This window comes from Anas acuta, chromosome 17, assembly GCF_963932015.1.
Source record: "Anas acuta chromosome 17, bAnaAcu1.1, whole genome shotgun sequence".
Taxonomy (NCBI): Eukaryota; Metazoa; Chordata; class Aves; order Anseriformes; family Anatidae; genus Anas; species Anas acuta.
Genome location: NC_088995.1, coordinates 4,458,636 through 4,477,937, shown reverse-complemented (window position 1 = coordinate 4,477,937; position 19,302 = coordinate 4,458,636). Strand labels below are relative to the sequence as shown.

The window sequence follows — 19,302 nt, the reverse complement described above, 5'->3', positions numbered from 1 at the left end:
GTCCTGTCAATCATTCCAGAACTTGGAGAAGACCATGGTTTAAGGTAGCTGATGGAGAAACCTTGCTGGAGCTCCCTAAATGACAAGGACTTCAAATTGCCACCACTCCGTCATTATTCTTATGTCTAAGATAAACTGACCACATCTTCCACTTGTATGGAGCTGAAATACTTCACAGTCCCAGGAACAGGGTTTCACATATTGCTTATTGATAGTAGATTTATACACTTAGTGTTTATGCTCATAAACATACAGAAAAGTTATACTATGGAGATGCCACTGCACCTGCATAGTAGGTAATTCAGGCCAAGCTGAATTTTGTCGTTAAATCCAGGATTCAAACTCTTTGTAATGTAGGAAGGAGGCTTCAAAGAGAGTGTTTTCCATGAATACACAATTATAATGGTTTGTTGCATTCTGCATTAAGACAAATATTTAATGAAACATAGCACTGTGTTTCAGGCCATCTCATTCTCTTGAATATGCAGATTAACACAAATTCTCCATATTTCCCTCTGAATTAAAAACATATGAAAGTGGGTTCTCTGACAACATTTGCAGTCTCGCTCTTCAGGATTAGAGGTTGCTGCTGCTGGATTTTATTCCCCTTCCAACGTTTCTTTTGAGTCGGAGGCTGATGACTGACATCGAGCTAACTTCTGTGAAGTCTGCTCTCTTCTAAAGGGATTCTGCAGCCCATCAGGCTCTGTGCTTTCTCCTTGCCCCAGCAGAGGCTCCCTGTCCACCTCTGGCCTCCCAGGAGGTTTCTGCAGCCATACTGGCATGCACATGGACATGACAGATGCTGACTTTGCTCTCACTACGACTGGAGGAGGCAGAGAGCAGATCCTGCCTGGGCAGATGCAGCAGGACCAGCTTCATGCTTCACTTCACCGTCAGGACCAAAGGTCCTCCAGAATCCAACTGTCCATTTCAGAGCATGAGGATACCTCAATTCCTGCAGCCAGTGTCACATGGAAGCAATCTGTCAGTTCTTGACTTCCAGAGGCAAGCTGCTGCTTGAACAAACAAGGGCACAAATCTTGCCTGAGATCTGATGTCAGAGTTCAAGCAGTACCCATAGAGCTGCCTTCCCTCCCTTTGTTTTATAACTGCATAACATGAAAGCAATCTCCCTGACACTGCTCTGGGACTAATGAGGATGAGAACAGGCAAATCTTGTGGGTGCTAGAGCCCTGGGTCAGGTCCCAGGAGGACCAGTTTGTCTTATGCAGTTCCCTGGTGTGCTATGCCTGAGTAGGGTTGTAAACTAGACACTGGACAGGTCAGCCAAGCCTTCCAGATGGTTCATGCCAACGCTTGATTGCATGGGAATAACACAGGCACTGCAGCAGCAGGCATCTGTAGAAGGCAGATGAATCTGGAAGGACAACTGCAATTAAAACAGTGAATGGGAAAGAGAAAAGAGGTTCAGCATCTGTTCATATACAGCAGGATTTTACCTCCATCATTACATGCTCCAGGCTGATATGACATCCAAGGCCAGATCAAGTCAAGCAGCAGCACCACTATTCCAGGACAGTGCCAGAAGAAGACTCATCAGCTTCCACCAAAAAGAGCTTTGTGAGGTTAGAGCTGACCGGGGACAACCTGAGGACACATGCTGGCCTCACAACATTACATGAAAAAAGAATGAAGGGACAGGCCATGCTTTGTGCAAATGGGATTGCCAGGCTCAGCTCTGGCCAGCGGCGGGTCCCTTTGGAGCTGGCTGAAACCAGCCCTTATCTACCTTGGGGCAGCTTCTGGATTCTTCTCACTGAGGCCACTCCAAGCTACCAAAACCTTGCCACATAAACCCAATACAACTAATCAAACAAATTATTTTTATATTTTTTTTCCTGGATACATTTTTGAGAGCTGTTGAACTGTTTTTTGTTGTTGTTGCTTTGTTTTGTTTTTGTTTTTCACGAAAATTCCAGAACAAATATATAAGCGCTTATCTAGAGGAAGACAATTGACATGGGAAACATCAGCCCAATCTATCAAAGTGTGACAAAAGCACATGCTACTTAAAATGGAAGAATCAGACAGCTTTAGCAATACCAGATCCATCTGTAGCATAGCTAGAGATTAGTTAGTTACTTTGGCTGAAGACAATTTTTTCCTCAGAAAATATACAATGTAAACAGTTTACAAAGCTGTCAAATTGCTCCAGTCAAAAGATGAAGTTTTAAAAATGCCCTCAAGATCTAAAATTTTATTGTTTTTCTGCACAGCAGGCTTTTTCCCAGAGCTCCATCCCTTCATTCTTAAGCTGTTAAGGAAAAACCAAAACAAAACAATAACAACAACAACAAAAAACACTACAACACACACAAAAAAAATAAAATAAAAATAAAAATGCACGAATGAAGCATTCCCTAGTGTGTTCTAGTAAAATATTCCATTGAACCCCAAATTATTGGACCAAGAAATGCAAAATCATAATTGTTTGCCCAGCTCTAAACAGGAATGCTTCATACATTGCAAATGGATCCTTGCCCTGAAGAGTATTTTTATTGGACTTCATCTGCTTATGTGTGTTTGGGCATTGGAGGCTATCAATACAAGGAATCAAAGGTAATCTGAGGTTAGCAGTGCTACTTACTAAAGTGTCAAATACATATACGTGTATATATATGTGTATTTTTTTTTCCCAGGGGTGAACTTAGAGCCCCCAGGTGCTGACACTATGTTATAGCAATGGTGATTACAGCAGTTAATCTGTAAATGTCTAATAAGCCACTTCCACTACCAAACCACTGAAGAAAGAGACCACCATTAGTGTTCTGTATTGTAGCAGTGTTTTCAAGTCCATCCTACATTGAGCTTTGAGATTATTTTTCTCCACATTTGCCACCAGCTCTCTTTAGCACTCCAAAATATTATGAAGCACTTTGAGTTCATTTCCGAATTCTATTTTCTGAAATCACAGCATTTTGATTGACTAAATAGCAATTAGCATCTGAGTTGTTTTTATTTCGTATCCTGCCAGTAGAAACATTTAAGTCAATATCCATCAGATTTGTGAAAAATGAATAAAACCTGGCCCTTTCCAAGCATAATTAGACTTGGGGAATGGTGCTGCTTTTATCTGTAGGTCAGTACAAATATTAGCAATTTGGCTGAGTCTTTTATTTTCACTTCTGAAAAAATCTTTTTAGGCCTAGACAGTTACATACTCCAAAAAACAGTCTTCTAGTTATGTTAGCACAACTCCACTAAATACAGGGTGCAAGAATTTTGGGCATTAGAAGTAACGCTGATAAAGCAAGTACAACCCAGAGCATGTTTGAGCTCGGGGTACCCTACTGACTCACCTCTATGGTTTCACGACCATTCCATTTTATGTCATGCAGATCTCATCATCATTCTAGAAAGAAATGTAAACCACTTCCAAATGTCAGGTGCCCAGGACAGGATGGTGGGAGAGATGGTACCTATCTTCTTTGCCTCTTTTCCTAGTAGAACGTATGTATGGGACAGACTCTGCACGACAGCACGGCATGCTCTTCCCCCTTAGAGCTGATAGAACAGGAATGGAAGGAAATGGTTGAAAAAGTGCCATATATTGAACTGAAGTGCCTTATTCCACCACACTTCCTGTTTTCTTTGACAAGGAGCCATGGCTTTGGTAATTATCAGTTATGTCAGTAACTCCTGCCCACAGAAAACTTAATTCACAGGCAAACTGAGCCTTCTCAGCTTTGTCCTGGTGCCAGAAATAAAGCTTTCCCATATTTGACAGGGAAAGCTCAACTGGGTCTCTCATGCCCCAAACAAAAATCTAGCCTCAGAGTGTTTCCCCATGTGTTTTACTGGTGGATTTTTCATTTCTCAAGCTGTGTTGCACTGTGTAACATATCAAGAATAGTTTATAGTTTTCGTACAGAACCACCAGTTTTTCTAAACACATGGCCATACACAAGGAGCAGTTTGATGACATACCACTGGTGTAGAACTGGGCTATGTGTTAGTCTACTGTTGCAGCAGTGGGACAAGGATGGAAACAATGTCTGTTTCTGCACAAGCCCCTTTTCCGAGAAAGAAGAGACATTAAATTTAGCAGCACTGCCCTCCTAACACAACAGAGAAAAGCCTTTAATTTCCCCAGAATGGAGAGGATGGGATTGCTACAGGCAGAGCACATGGGAGGTAGGCTGGGGACAGTTAATCCAGTCATTGCATTTCTACCCAGAAAGGTTTATAGGGCAATAATATGCGGTATCACCATGCCGGTAAGCCAAAATGCCTGAATCAGAGAGCTGCTGTGCAATGACTGTGTTATTCTGTTGATGAATTGGAGTGAGAGCCAGGCCCAGAAGCCTTGCTGCTATCCTGCAGGAATGAAGAACATCCCAGATGGCAGAGTCAGACAGATGGAAGAGAAAAACCAGTTGCGAATAATGTGCAAACAGATCCTCCTCCATGGGCTGCCTGCACTCCGCAGCCAGGTCACCAATACCATGCAGCTGGTTGCTTAGCAGAAAGGCAGAAACACCTGACCCAAACAGGGTAAAATTCAGGCCAAAAGCTCCACAGCCTAACAGAGATGGGTGGTGGGTAAGGACATGCCCAGAGGGAGGTGCCGGTGTCCCACAGTTGTTTGGGTGCCCTCCAGCTGCTCCTGGGAACTTGCAGCCCATGGTCCCTGGTGATTAGCATCCTGCTGGCATGGAGCAAATTGCTTGCTCTCTAGCAGCCCTACAGAAATCTGAACAAGGGACAGTGCTGACAAAGGCAGGGAGGCAGCAGATCCTGCTCAGGCTGCAAAAGGAGAACACAAAGCTCTGACACAACCCACCATCAGCTGGTACCGAGTGCCTCAGACATACCAGCAGGTCAGGAACTAGCTGGGAGCTGGCTTGTGCCAGGAGCCTTCACATATATCTTTCTCTCTGTTGTTTTCTTTGGTATGATGCTGCTCACTATGGCTTAGGTAATTACCTCACTTCCCCCTTTATGGGACACATTACTAAGAACTGGTATATTTAGGCAGTTGCCTTCATGCTCTCAGGCACCGTGTGCTTCCCTGGTTCTCCAAGCGACTGCAGATGAGCTGCAGCCAGAAGCTCCTCAGAGGCGACTATCCAATATACACTGTACAGGGCCAAAACCTCATGACTCAGGGGTGGGATGTACATGGAGATGGTTCACAACTGAGTTAGTAATTCTTTGAAAGATATACCCATTCTTAGGCAGATCTGCTCCAGCACTCTGGGATGTGTACAACCTGGCGCCCCTTCTTCTACCTCTTGCACTTCTCACTCTTCCCTTGCAAGCTGCAGATTTTTCATCTTTAAAACAAAGTCCAGGAACTGAGTCCCAAATGATTTAATTCAGAAACAGGGCTGAAGTGCTGCACTGAAGTTTTCCTGAGTTACCAACAGCCCTCCTTTTCCTTTGGGCTCATCTGGGCATCACTTTGAGACAAGATTACATCTGCCAGCACTCACAGAGGCCACTGAAGTTTCAGACTGACTCCCAGAAGCTGCCCTTTAGTCAGCAGGCCTTGTCAACAGAGGAGAGCAAGAGCACAGAGTGGTGAAATTGCATCTTGCAGGAGGCACATCAGCAATGTTTTGAAGTAAAATAAAGTAAAACAACACACAATTTTTTGTTCAAATAATTATGTTTACATGAAGCTTCAGTTCCTCAGTGGATTTGGTGTGTTTTTTTGTTTGTTTGTTTTGTTTTGTTTTTGTTTGTTTGTTTGTTTTTGTTGTTGTTGTTGTTTTGTTTTGTTTTTGTTTTTTGTTTTTGTTTTTTGCAGTCCTCCCTCACCTGTGATTTCCTGCTTTCTCTATCAGTTCTTCTCCATGGACTGTGCAGCCTGACTATGCAGGACTGCCAGCACACGCATCCTGGAGCTGGTGGACAGCTGGCAGAATCTGTCAGGCTGTGTTTGTCTGGCTGGTGGCTTGAAGACTGCACAGGAATATGCACAGAAGGCCTGTTAAATGCAGTTCTTCAAATACCTATTTTCACATGAAATCCCCTCTCCCTGTTCCCAGCTTCCATGTCTAGTATCAAAAGGGGAAGCAGGGTAGCCACTGTCCCAGGGTGTCACTTCAATCTGCCTGGTACCAAGGGGATCATTGCAGTCCCTGGTGATTAAACCCTTCTTTGTCCATCTCCTGGCAGTCTCCTCAGAGGGACAAGAACATTGCCACAGGTTTGCATAACGGCACAGACTTCCAAGCCCAGCAGTTCATAAGCAGAATGTGGTAATGAATGTCCCTCAGATTTTTGGAGGCTAGTCCCCTTAAACTTCTGACCAGTGTGGTACCTTACTGTTTCCCGGATCTTGCCTTCCCTCTGACATGGACATCTCCACACTATTGTGCTATAAACCATTCCAGATTTTCCTCTGTGGAAGAGAAAGAGCTCTCTGATATCTGTTCTAGAGAGCTGCAGGAAGCCAATTATCCTTGAAGGCAAACTGTCCACAGATAATTGGAAATATAGACTTTTAACTGATGGAGTGTTGACTAAACTCCAGCTATTGCTTCACGTGTGTCACATTGAATCTCTGAAGCTTCTTATAATGTTTAGCAGGTGCATTATCGTGTCACATCCAGACAGGTGCCACAGTGCTGCACCTAATTGGAAATGTGGTTTGCAGCATCCCTCCCACAACTGCTTCTGCATGAGTGTAACTGGAGGAATTTTGCTCCCTTCACACCCTGGGCTAAAAAGACACGGTAATGGAAGCTGGAAACAACTTTCACAAGTTTCACACTTGGCTGAAGAACATTGCTTTGAGAGCAATGAAAATTTGCAAATAAGACGGAGGATAAAGACAAGCCCATGCCAAAATCCTCCTGCCCAGAATCCATGCTCTGCTTCAGCTTAACTTGCAGAGTCCAAGGGGGAGGTAGTACTCACATCTCTCCTTGGTGCCTTTGCTCTGCCCAAGTGCTAAAGATCTCTATTAGTAATAAGCTCCAGGAGGAAGTCAAGCAATGACTTTGCTGTTGGCTTGCACAGAGTGATGTGAATCCTTGGGAAAGGAAAACTTGTGAGGGAAATTCTGCTGCTACCAGATGCTGAACTTTTGGCATAGGGATTGGAGATTTCAGGACTTAACAGCTTGATGCAGCAAAAGGAGAAACTGCTCCCAAACCCAGCTCCTATGGGCACACCTATCCACCCTGGTCAGGCTACCTGGGAAGACAGAGCCTTAGCCCCCACTGCTTCTGCAGATTCTGCACTGAGTCCTACATGGAGGAAGAACTGATACGCTTTTCAAGATGCAGGAAGGATGAATACTAAATCACATCCAGTGAAACCAGCTCACTAAGTGTCTGGCCAACAGTTGCACTCACTCTTGGCCATTTTAACTCACTGTAATTAAATAGACAATTGGGCAGGAGCCTTCAGCCAAAGGCAGGACCTATTTTTTCCACTATGATCCTGCAATCTTGTGCCTGTATTTGAAAACCCGCGTATCTCCCAAGCCAGGATACTGGTGTCATGTGGTTTAAACCCAACAGACAGTGACCTCTGCAAAAATACCATCAACATCACCAACCAACATCTGCTCTTCAACACGCAGCAACGAAAGCACAGTATTGCTGCGGTACGGATCATTGAGACAAACGGTAGTCACATTCCCCAGAATGCAGGGATACCTGGAGCTTTTCTTTCACTCTTAAATGCTCTCTGTTTCTTGGACAGCTTGCTTCAATCAGGCAATTAGTTACCTTTTTTTTTTTTTTTAATTATTATTTACCAGGACATTTTCCTCCATCCTAGCTTCTTCCTGGAGGAAGTTGTACAGCTTTCACCCAGTGAGAAACAAACTGCAGAAGCTATTTATCTGCATGTAGACCTGTACAGGGTGGTATGGGTGGCTGGTTTTGTCTGCAGGGCTGGCGGGAAGGGCTGCAGTGAGGTCACTGTATTGACAGTCAGAGTTTCGCTGTTCTCCTGGCAGCATAGCCCATTTGTGTTGTTAATTAATGGGTTTGCTGGGGGAAGATAAATACTCCAGCTTTATTGTAAAACAGACGTAAATTTTTAATAAGGTCCAATTAGTGGCAGTTTCCAGTGGCAATCAGCTCTGCACCTTCCCAGCAGTCTCCCAGGGAGGAGCAGAAAAGGTAGAAGTAGCTGGATGACTACCTTCATTAAGGCCCCCAGCCTAGCAAGTCCCTGTAGGATCTCTCTGATGAGGTGAGTCTCTGCAGCATCTTGTAGATATTCACGAATGCTCACATGTGTAACACCTTCCTCACAGAGCATCTGGGAGTTTGAGGACAGAAGAACATTTCTCAGTACAAGAATGTGCCTCTGTATTGTGGTCAAGTAATGTCTGCCCACAGTCCCCTGCACTAGTGTCCCAAGACCTCAGTGTAGGCAACATCACAGCATTTGGGCTGTACTATAAGCTTTTAACACACACCAACAACAATTTCTGGTTAGGCAGAAATCCTCAATGGATGAGTCAGTTGGTTGCGGGCAATTTTCTGTGTTTTCTGACAGCCCAGCACAATAGTACTGACAGAAGCATATTCCAAATTATCAGCTTCAAAAGTGGATTACGGTCATTTCACTCTGGACAAAGTGATATTTAAAGTCAATTGTTGATCCAACACTCTAGACAAGAGAAGTACAATGAGGAAATCACAACTATCTGCTAGGGACCACCTATGAATGTCAGAGAATCACAGAAGCATTAAGGTTGGGAAAGATCTCCATGCTCATTTGGTCCAACCATCACCCTACCACCAATATCACCCATTAAACCATGTCCCTAAGCACCAAGTCAAACCTTTCCTTAAAAACTCCCAGGGACAGTGATGTCACCACTTCCCTGGACAACCTGTTCCAATGCCTGACCACTCTTTCTGAGAAGAAATTTCTCATAATTTCCAATTTAAAACTTCCCTAGCTCACCGTGAGGCCATTCCCTCTAGTCCTGCTGCTGGTTATCTGCAAGAAGAGGCTGATCCCCAGCTCCCACAATTTCCTTTCAGGTAGTTGTAGACAACAATAAGGTCTCCCTTGAGCCTCCTCTTCTCCAGACCAAACAACCCCAGTTCCCACAGCCACTCCTCATAAGACTTGTGTTCCAGATCCTTCACCAGCTTCTCAGTGCTTCTCTGGACACATTTCAGGGCCTCGATGTCCTTCTTATAGTGAGGGGCCCAAAACTGAATGCAGTACTTGAGGTGCAGCCTCACCAGTGGCCCTTATGTAACATGCGGCAGCTTCTGGATTCTTCTCACTGAGGCCACACCAGCTACCAAAACCTTGCCACATAAACCCAATACAACAAGTCAAACAAATTCTTTTTACACTTTTTTTCCTGGACACATTTTCAAGAGCTGCTGAACTGCACCAATACATGCACAAAAGAGGAATCAGAAATCCAAAGGATGCATGAGCACCAGCAGTAAATGTTCTCTCTTCAAGACTCATTTGCTAATTATCCCAGCATCCCTGAAGATGTTTAATGTCTTCTCCTTATTACACAACAAAAACACAATATGGGTTTACAAACTATACTCTGTTTAAATATAACAACTTTTCTAGCAGCGCATTTCAAGCCAGGCTCAGTTATAAACACAAACACACACACACCTCTCTAGTAGGGTTTTAAGAGCTTCAACATAATGCTGCTTCATTTAAGAGAATCCCTCCACTAAGTATTACATCTCCAGCTGCAGTTATCCTTATGTATTAGAGGAGATTAAGAAACTCCTCCTAAATAAGGAAAACATGATTTCTGGGGAAAAAATTATTCCTGACTGCTGCAGGTGGTCGACTGAAGCCCAGAAGTGTGGGATTATTGAAGAGACATTTTCTCAGTGCAGAGCTGCTCTTTCCAAGCAACATCTCTTGTACAGCTTTTACCTGGGAGCCAGAAACCTTTAATTCTCTCTCTCTGTGCATGAACAGCCCAGTCCCAAGCCCTACGACAGCACTTCCTACTTCTCTGCCTTCCTTGACCAGCTGTTGTGGTGCCTGCTTTAACACAGTCAGGGGTATATGAGAAACCAGAAGAGCACAGCAAAGTCCCAATGACTGTTTTTAATACCTAAACTGAGCAATATAACTACAGCTGCCCTTGCACAACTGCTCTGGAAAAAGCTTCGAAGTACCAAAACTGGAGATTCTTCCTAGAAAGGAGTTTGAAATCCTTACAAGGTATTTGGTGTATAAAACTCAATTCTTAAAATATTTTTCATTATAATACTGGAACCATCCATATTGTAACCACCAAAATTATTTGTAATCATAGTTAACTATGTAAATGTTAAAGTCCTTTCATGTTTGTTAAGTCTGGCTTCAGCAATATCCTGTGATAGTTTGTCTGTTGAGTGGAAAACTTTTTTGACAATTTTGAATTTGAAACCTTTTACGAATTTGAATAACTTTGTTTTGTTTCATAACATGATGAGAACAATCTCCTTTCCTCTCACCATACTACTTAAAAACTTTAACTACAACATAATTTCTGCTATTGTACTATATGTACAAGACTGATTAATGCTACTTTATGGGATGCTTGAATTGTGTGAGATATGCTATTATTACATTAATTTCAGACAAAGCAATGACAAATGCAGGCACTGAGATTCCTATTAATGGAATTCATTTTGGCTTGATTTCACCTTATGGGGAGCAGTGTCCAGACTTAGCTGGTAATGGCATCATCTGGGGCAGCTGAGCTTTGGGGATGGTTGTACTGGGACCTTCAAAACCATGCAGGGAGAAACCACAAGCCCAAATTTGCTTCTGTTTAGGTAGTAAAGAAGCATGGAGGTGAGGGTATTCAGCAAGTCATGATTATGAAAAACTCAGAAAACTTCTCTCTTGCTTTCTGTTTTGGTGTCTGCACATGCCTCTTCATTTGGATGGCCAAATCACAAGTGGGAGAGTTGTTACCACAGACAAACAGCTGTTTTTTTGGCCCCCAGATATACCAGAATTTTAGTGGTCTCATTTAGCTCTAGTGAACTTTGTTTAGAAAACAGTTTAGGCATACAAAGCACAGAGGAAAGTGAGCATCCAGCCGGCAGCTCCCTCATTCCCTTCAGCAGGGAATCCACAGCACTAATGGGTGTTGTATACCAGGACAGAGTCCCAAACACCACTTGTACTCAAGAAATTAATTGCTTGGCTGTTGGCTGTCTATATGGTGTTATAGGAATGTTTTTACACTTGAAGCTCCCTGAAGGCCTCTATAAGTATTCTGCTCATAAATACAATTATAGCAGAGTTCTTGCTAGAAACAGCCATATATTATGGGATATTGCTGTCTCATCACCATACCAAAGTCAGTGCAAAATTCAATAGATCAAAAGCAGAGAGTTATCACCTGAGCACTCACCCTGGTGAGAAGCTCAGCACCTGAATACTGAAGATGCAGACATTTCTTAAAGTTTTACCTGCAGGATTTTGTAGGTGGAACCACCTTTCCTGGGCCTCTCCATACAAATATATGAAAACGGAGTACCTTGTTTCTTGCAGCTTTACTGGATATACCCTGATCACAAAAATAAAATTTGCCTCTTGGAGAAAACGTACTCTGATTAGGTGGAGTTCTTTAAATATCAGCAAAGAGGCAGCCAGACCATCCCTTCTGGAGGCATCTTAAGAATATCTCAATGTACCAAAGAGACTTTTTTTTGCCCAGCATAAAAATAAATGCTTTCAAATGCTCATTGTCATGATCTCCACCCTCTTTTGCTTGATGGGCTTTTCAGACTGTGGTGGTGGGAATGACAAACTCCCAGCCAACCCCAAACATGTGCGGGACTTGCTGCTCCACTGGAGGAGATGAGGAGAACCCAGGTACAAACATGGTCTAATGTATGCACTGGCATCTTCCAGGCCTGCAACAGAAATATCACCAACAGCATAGGGGATGAACCCCACTCTTTGGGGCAACTGTTTAGCCTCAAGTCCACTTCTCCCTTGAGATGCTTTGCCTTCAGAATATACTGTAGTTTAAGAGATTAAAGCAAACAACAGGCTTCTTTGTCACTTGCCACAGTTCATTAGACAACTATTAGAAAACAGCTCGTTAGAATTTAGAAAATGCTGCATTGCTGGTTTTTATCAGCAAACCTTTAGAAAACAAGTCAGAAGATGAGAAGCATAGAAGCCACGTGGCTTCCCCACATAACAGCAGTCCCTTTGAGCAGTCACCACTCCAAAGCAGTCCTGACCACGTGAGGAAGCGCAGGACACGTCACTTTAGTATCGTACAGGTAACTCCTGGAAGAGACAGCCTGCTGCCAGTAGCCACCTGGTAACTGCAGAGCACAGACTGGTTCCCTCCTCAGCCACCACTGTCCGATTGAGTAGGGTCATAACTAGCGGTGTTAAGCTCACTTCCCCTGAGGGATAACATGATGGCTGACGGCACCTGTTGGCTCCTGCTCATCCCTATGTGTCGGATGTTTTTCTCTCCCTACATGTTTTGTTTTTTTTTCTTGTGGTTTGCAACTTCCTCAGAACCACTTAATTGATTTATATCCCAATAATCTATCCCCTTCATTAGCTGCAGTGTACAGTCATTTATCATTTCCTGCACAATAACTGATTTCAAGCCCATTAGTACATGACCTGAAATGGTTATGGGCCTGAAGAATTTAGCACTTCAACCTGGCTGAAGGGCAACATCTGTGAGAGTAAGACATGGGCCTTGTGTGGCCAGTACTAATCACCAGCTATAACCAAACTTTACAGGCAGCACTTCTGCTAGGTCTGTGCACTAAGCACGCAGAACCCAGCTGCAACAAGAAATCAAGGCATGTAAATGTGCTATTCAAAATTTTGTCCCCATACCAAGTGCTTACAGTCCTTAAAACAAACACATTGTTAAGTCTTGAGGTACATCAACAGAGTTTATTTTTCCTGAGCAGCCTCGTCAGGGCATCCATCCACATAACATCTACCTACTACCCTGGGAGATTATTTTCACTAAGTATCTAATATCTGAATTGTAGCCCTCCTGATTAGAAAGCAACATCTGACATGTGAACCCCCAAACCTTACTGACAGGTTCAGGGGTTATCATGGTAACAGCAGATGCCACAGTCTTGGGCTATGACCTGTCCAAGGGCCCTGCAGGGTTTGGAGGTCAGCTTTGAGCTATGGCAAGCTGTGGTGGCAAAGCCCCCACAAGAAATCCTGGGCTGTCAGGGAGCACCTCAATTGGGGCTGCTTTCCAAGGGCAGGCCAGCCAGGATCCAGGGGTGACAGTGGGGCAGGCAGGGACAGGAATGTCACCAGCAAGAGAGCAGTCCCACATCACCCAAGCAAGAGGAGCAGATGTAGTGACAGTAATGAGGGTCAATAGCACAGATTGCTAGACAAGTCCATGGTGATGAGGCAGGACCAAGGTCAAATCAGCTAGGTAAAAAGCATACACACAACACAGCTCAAGCCAAGGCCAAAGGCTTGTGCCTAAGCTTAAATGCATCTCATTAGTCAAGGGACGGGTGCCCAAATGGAGGTGGGTCAGAGCAATGAGAGGGGCTGTAGTTGTGCCAAGCTGCAAGGAGCAGGCAGAGCTTCTGGACGTGCTGGTGCTCTCAGGATGCAGACTCAAGCAAGTTTGCCCACTAGCAGCACACATGCAGTCTGCTCAGTCTGCTCTCATGGATGGCTGAGCAGTAGATATTAGTCCAGCTCTGTATTCATTCATTATTCAGTCCTTCCTTGCAGGAGGAGACAGAGAGGCTTTCATGATGAATGTTGTGTTTCTAAAAATAATTTACTACAGCTAAAAATGCAGGAGCTAACTCTTTCTTCTCTGATGGGGTGTAAATTGGAGTCACCTCAGTGAAATCTGCAGTGGTACACAGAGAGAATAAGAGGAGACTTGGGCCCAAATAATTTCTTCTGAAGTCTGATTACCTACATCATCCATTAAAGGTACACAGACACATCCCAAAGCGCAGCCCAGCAGTACTGCTGCTGCATCTCATGTTTTCCAGATAACAAATAAGCAGTACTGAGCTGGGGACTCCCATCACTGGGACATGGCTGCTAATGCTGGCGCTGCAGCTGGAGAACAGACACACTTCTGACTCATTTGGCTTTTACAGCAGCATCTGGATGTGCTGGCAGGTGACAGACCTGCACGATGGTGGCCACTGACAGCTTCCAGTACAGTGTATTCAGTGTCCTCTAATCATGCTGTCCTTTACCCTCTTCTTGCCCATAGCCACTACTTTCTCCCTAATTCTCTTGCAGGGAGGGAAGAGGAGGCCTGGATGCTGTTGGCCTGGGCACACTGCCAGCTCACGTTCAGGTGAGCATCAGCCAACACCCCCAGATCTTTTTCCTCTGCACAGTTTTCCAGCTACTCTGCCCAAAAACCTGTAGTGTTTCTCTGCCCCCAGACCGTTAGTGTTGCATAGGGTTGTTGTGACCAAAGTGCAGGACCCAGCACTGAGCCATGTTGAACCTCATGCCGTTGGTCTCTGCCCATCAATCCATCCTGTCCAGGTCACTCTGTAGGGCCTTCCTACCCTCTGGCAGATCGACACTTCCCCCCAATTTGGTGTCACCTGCAAACTTACTGAGGGTGCACTCAATTCCCTCATTCAAGTCATCAATAAAGATATTAAAGAGGTGCCCATCACCTAACAATATGCATAATCACATCCATAGTATAGTCTGGAGAAAGATATTGCAGGTGCCTATGCTCTGCCTAACGGTGCTCACGTCCAAGCCATGATAAGAGTATGATCAAAACAGCTGGAACTGTGCTGATGTAGTGGCTGCTGAGTCCGTAAAAGATGCTCTGATATTGCCACTATCTGGAACCCACAGTGACAAGAGTTATTACCTTAACGACCTGAGCACATTTGCAAGTCATTAATGCCAAACATAGATTGCTGGAACAGTACAAAAAGAAGTAACTAATTCACATCTCTTGGTGCCACTGTGTCTGTATCTGGAGCTCAGCCCAGCCACCACTGTGGAACCAGGGAGATGTCTTGGAGAAGATAACCCCTTGCTCCTCTATCCCCAACCACCTGGTCCCATGCTGTCTCTCTGGGCAGGAAGCCAGGCAGAAAGCACTCCTACTCCTTTTCCAAATGAGGTTTCTCAGTTGTCTGGAAAATGCTCCCTGCTAAGGGCACAGAGCCTGTCCTGTGGCACAGACCCCCCTGTTGCATCCACTGCAGCCCAAACAGGTTGGTTGGTCTCCAATCCACCCTGTCCTCAGAGTGCTACTGAATTTACTGCAGAAAAGTAGTCCTCATCACATACAAAAATTATAGAAGCTACAGGAGACCTGAAGCTGAGACCTTTGAGGTTCTCTGAGTTCTGTCTATACAGGTACCACCAGTGCACATGCCACCTCACAATAAAGTTTTGTCACTCAGACTCGCTGTCTTTGTGCAAGGGGTTACACAGCTCCTGATAAGGCCATTGCCTCCAAACTGACTCCATCAGAAGCAGTCTGAAGTCCCTCGCAGGCAGCTATCCAAATGGGTCCTGCCGGATGAATGCAAAGCAGTCCCACAGCTCCTCTGTGAAACCTAGACTTAGGGTTAACTTCTTGAAGAGATCTCTTCTCTTCAGGGGAGAACAAAACCCTGCAGCTGCTGTCATTGCTCACTGCTGGGGACAGACAGCACCTGTGCAGCTGAAACCTTGCTGGGGCAGACCAGGCAGCAGCACCAGCCATGGTCTGCATGGAGCTGAGAGCTCAGTCTTAGCACCTCAGAACTGGCATGAAGGCACCCACCTCTGCCAAACGCTTCTGAAGACACGAGGTCTTTTAATTAGCAGTTTCTCCTAGTTAATTACTTTTGGGAAATGCTCCAGGCTCTGAATGAAAGCAGTATTTTCCTAGGAGAATGAGTCACCTCTCCTTCCTAGCAATCGTAGTAGCAGTAGTGCTTAGGGCTTGCGAGAGCACATTGCTTCTGAGGGACACAAAGCACTCAGCAAATGGCAGGAGACTCAATGCCAACTTCACCCTGTGGAAGAGAAAAATGAGGCCAGTGGACCTGATGTCTCTGCCTTGCTCAGCAAGGTCTGGTACTGTACCAGAAATGTAGTCACCACAGATGTTGACCAGGGCATCCTTGTCCTTGTTGAGTTGCCAATGATGTGACAGTGCTACTGAGATGGTGTGTAAGGCAGAGCCACAGCACTCTGTAGTACACCCATGACACCTGTATTTGGGCGCTCTGCAATCAGTGCAGCAACTGAGTGCCATCGGGTGCTGGAGGTAGGGGGTGTCATGGGGATGGAGCAGTGCTTACCTCTCTGGGAAACCTGCATGTCTGCAGCTAGCAGCAAGCATTTGCTGTGATTTCGTGCTTCTGAGAAGCACCTCTATGAAGCAGTGCAGCAATATTGAATTCTACACAGGACTTATCCTCAAACTGCCTTAATCAACTGCTGTGTTAATTGCTCTGTGCATTGAATGGCCCCTCTTTAAGATCTTGTTCATTAATGAGCGTGAGTTTGTGGATGTCGTTTACATTCGCATAATCGGAAAACCATCAGGAGATTTGTGGTTGAATGATTTCAAGGTTTTGGAACAGCAAGGGCCTGATTCAAGATTTCCCTATGCCCAGTGCAGCCAATTATTCTGCCTGTGACCCCTGGTAGCTCCCGTTCTCACAGCCCCTCGTCATGCATGTGGTAGGAAGACCTTGTCTGTGTCTACAGGTGGATATAGCACTGCCTGTGTCTCCCAGAGCTACATATCATGTTACCTTAATTCTATTAGTCCTCTCACCAGAGCTGTTGTTGTTGCGGGGTATTCTTGTGGATGTGTTCTCTATAACACTCTACCCATGTGTTGCTGGACAAAGACCTCACCCCTTTTTACAAGACCAAAATCAGTATAAATCAGCAATGTGTGGCCTTCTGTGAGATATTTGAGCTTGCTTAATTCATGCAAAACTCCTGATAAATGAAACTAAGATATAGGGAAAATGGTGGGAAGCAGGCAAAGCTGTTGAGGAACACTGCCCTGACAGAGACGAAGTCCTGATCTCACAAGTTAAAAACCACAGAAATCAAAGAATCACAGAATAATTAAGGTTGGAGAAGGCCTCCAAGATCATCTGGTCCAGACACCCCCCTACCACCACCATCACCCACTAAACCATGTCCCTGAGCACCACATCCAACCTTTCCTTAAACACCCCCAGGGATGATGACTCCACCACCTCCTTGAGCACCCTGTTCCAGTTCCTAAAATTACGGTAAAAGCACTGTGCCATGAACATTTTTGGCTTTTATTTAAAAACAATTACATTTTTGGTACAGATTTTAAAAAGCACATAATTATCAAGCAGAGCAGTCCTACGTCCTGCACAGGAGTTTCTGGAAGAGTCAGGATGAAAAAGCAGCCCATTAAAAGAGGGGTTGCAAGCTATAATCCCTTCTAAAACAATTCTCACTCAGCACTCCTGTATCACAGCAATCTGGTTTTCTGTCACCCATTTAGTGGGAGACCCATCAGGCTCTCTGATTTTCTCCATGTGTAACCACACCAGATGTTTGCATCTTTTTCATTTCCTACTACTCATGGACAAGTCTTGCCAGGATTGCACTCAGTGCTGCCAGATGTGCTTCAGGATCTTTGTAATTTAGTGCAAATTGATGGGCAAAATAGCCAATGTACATATCTAGCAGGTACCTTTCCCCTGCCGCAAGCCAGCTGATGAATGCAAGAGTGGAAGCCTGCAACTTAGGCAGGGATGCTTCTTAAAACCTAAATGCATGCTACTAGAAAGTGTAAATAGCTATCTAATAAATAGGAGATCAGGTCACAGATGCAATGATAACATAAATGAGAACATAAGAACATGCATAAAGAACACAAATAATAACCTTGAAGCAGAAAACACAATCAGTAACCATATCCTCAAGTGGGCCCAGCCAGGGACCCTGCCCAGACCTTGCTGCTTTATGGTCAGACACAGATAGGAAGTGACAGTCTCCTTCAAAATGATTTCCCAGGAAATCTCTGATTAAACAGGCCCACGCATTGCTGAAGGAAGCCCTCAGGAGCCCTATTAACTATCCAGCACTCAGTTCACAGAGCTCCCTCTAGCATCAAGGAGCAGAGCTGGAGAGGTTGGTGGCCTTGCTGCTACAGAAAATGATTGGGAGCAGAAGGTCAACCAAAAGCATGAGAGATGCTGTCAAACACCCCAACTGCAGAATGCAAAATCACCTACCTTGAAAGAGACACAGGCCCTTCAGATGAAACTGTCCCCAGAGGGTGAGACTTGTTTTTAGAAGGATTAAGAAGGTTTAGAAGGATAGTTTGTTTTCTCTCTCTTTTTGAATTCTTTTCTACTCATGTGGGTAACACAACCTTGCTGCCATCTCTCCCACATCAAAGGAGAAGGTGAGCCTATTTCAGTCGAAAAACCTCTCAGTACAGCGGTGCTCTAACACATGGCATCTCTACTCCAATGAATTTACAATCTGGGGCAAAGAAAGACTGTGCTACAGAAGCAGGTGGTAGGATCCACAGCATTTATCTCACTGGTGTTTAATATTGTAGCTATGAAATAGATGAGGAGCAGCTGTTTTCTCCTCCAGTTCCTCCCCATTTGTTGCAGGTACTTGTTGGAAGTCACACAAAGAGCTGGGATGGATGCTGGGTCTTCCCTAAAGTTCAAGCACGTCTTACAAGCACATCTGACCTTGCTTAAAGCTCACCTGGAAGCTGGGGAGTGTCACAGCTGACAGCTGAAAAATTCAGGTGGTTTGTGATAAGGCTGTGTGAGTTGACAACCCTGCTTTTGGCTGAGAAAAACTAAGATAGGTACTACCCACATGCATCTGAGTGTAGTTTCAAACTGATCTTACAGCTTTTAAAAACTGAAAAACTAGAGGAAAGTTCTGATCGTGCTCCTGTCCACTGGAAATAGTTGAAATGAACACACCATTTCAGTGACCTAAGAACCATGCCATGGTCCAGGCTGTGTATGGAGAAGGGTTTTGTATAAACCCAGAAAGACAAAGGCAGCTTTTCCAGAAGAGAAAATAACATTTTTGCATACCTGCTTTCTGTTTGTTTTAATTGATAGGTGTCTGGGTCTCTGAGGATTTTGTAATATTTCTGGGATAGGCTGGGCTTAGACCCATCCTCCATCTACAGATCTCCAAGGTATTTCTGCAAGGCTTCTGGAGGCCTGGGCAAGTGAAAAGTGAGAAGAAATGAATGTTCAGGGAATGACCATTCAGCTTTTTCAGGAGTATTTTTTTAGGTTTGGAATGAAGATAAAGCCCAGCAAGCACAGACACTGTGTTTAGTTGTTCACCTGCACATGCTCACATCCAGGT

At 44.6% G+C, this 19,302-nt stretch overlaps 1 long non-coding RNA gene across 2 annotated transcripts; it reads right to left on the bottom strand.

Annotated features, from left to right (window-relative positions):
* Positions 1 to 205: 205 nt before the first annotated feature.
* LOC137841297 (uncharacterized) lies at positions 206 to 18,486 on the bottom strand. 2 transcript variants are annotated; one of them, XR_011088547.1, is made up of 3 exons: positions 18,186 to 18,486; positions 1,476 to 1,624; positions 206 to 1,393 (listed from the first exon to the last, which is right to left on the bottom strand). It is a non-coding gene; the product is annotated as an uncharacterized lncRNA (long non-coding RNA). The 2 variants fall into 2 exon arrangements; XR_011088546.1 differs by having other exon boundaries at positions 206 to 1,381.
* Between the last annotated feature and the right edge of the window lie 816 nt (positions 18,487 to 19,302).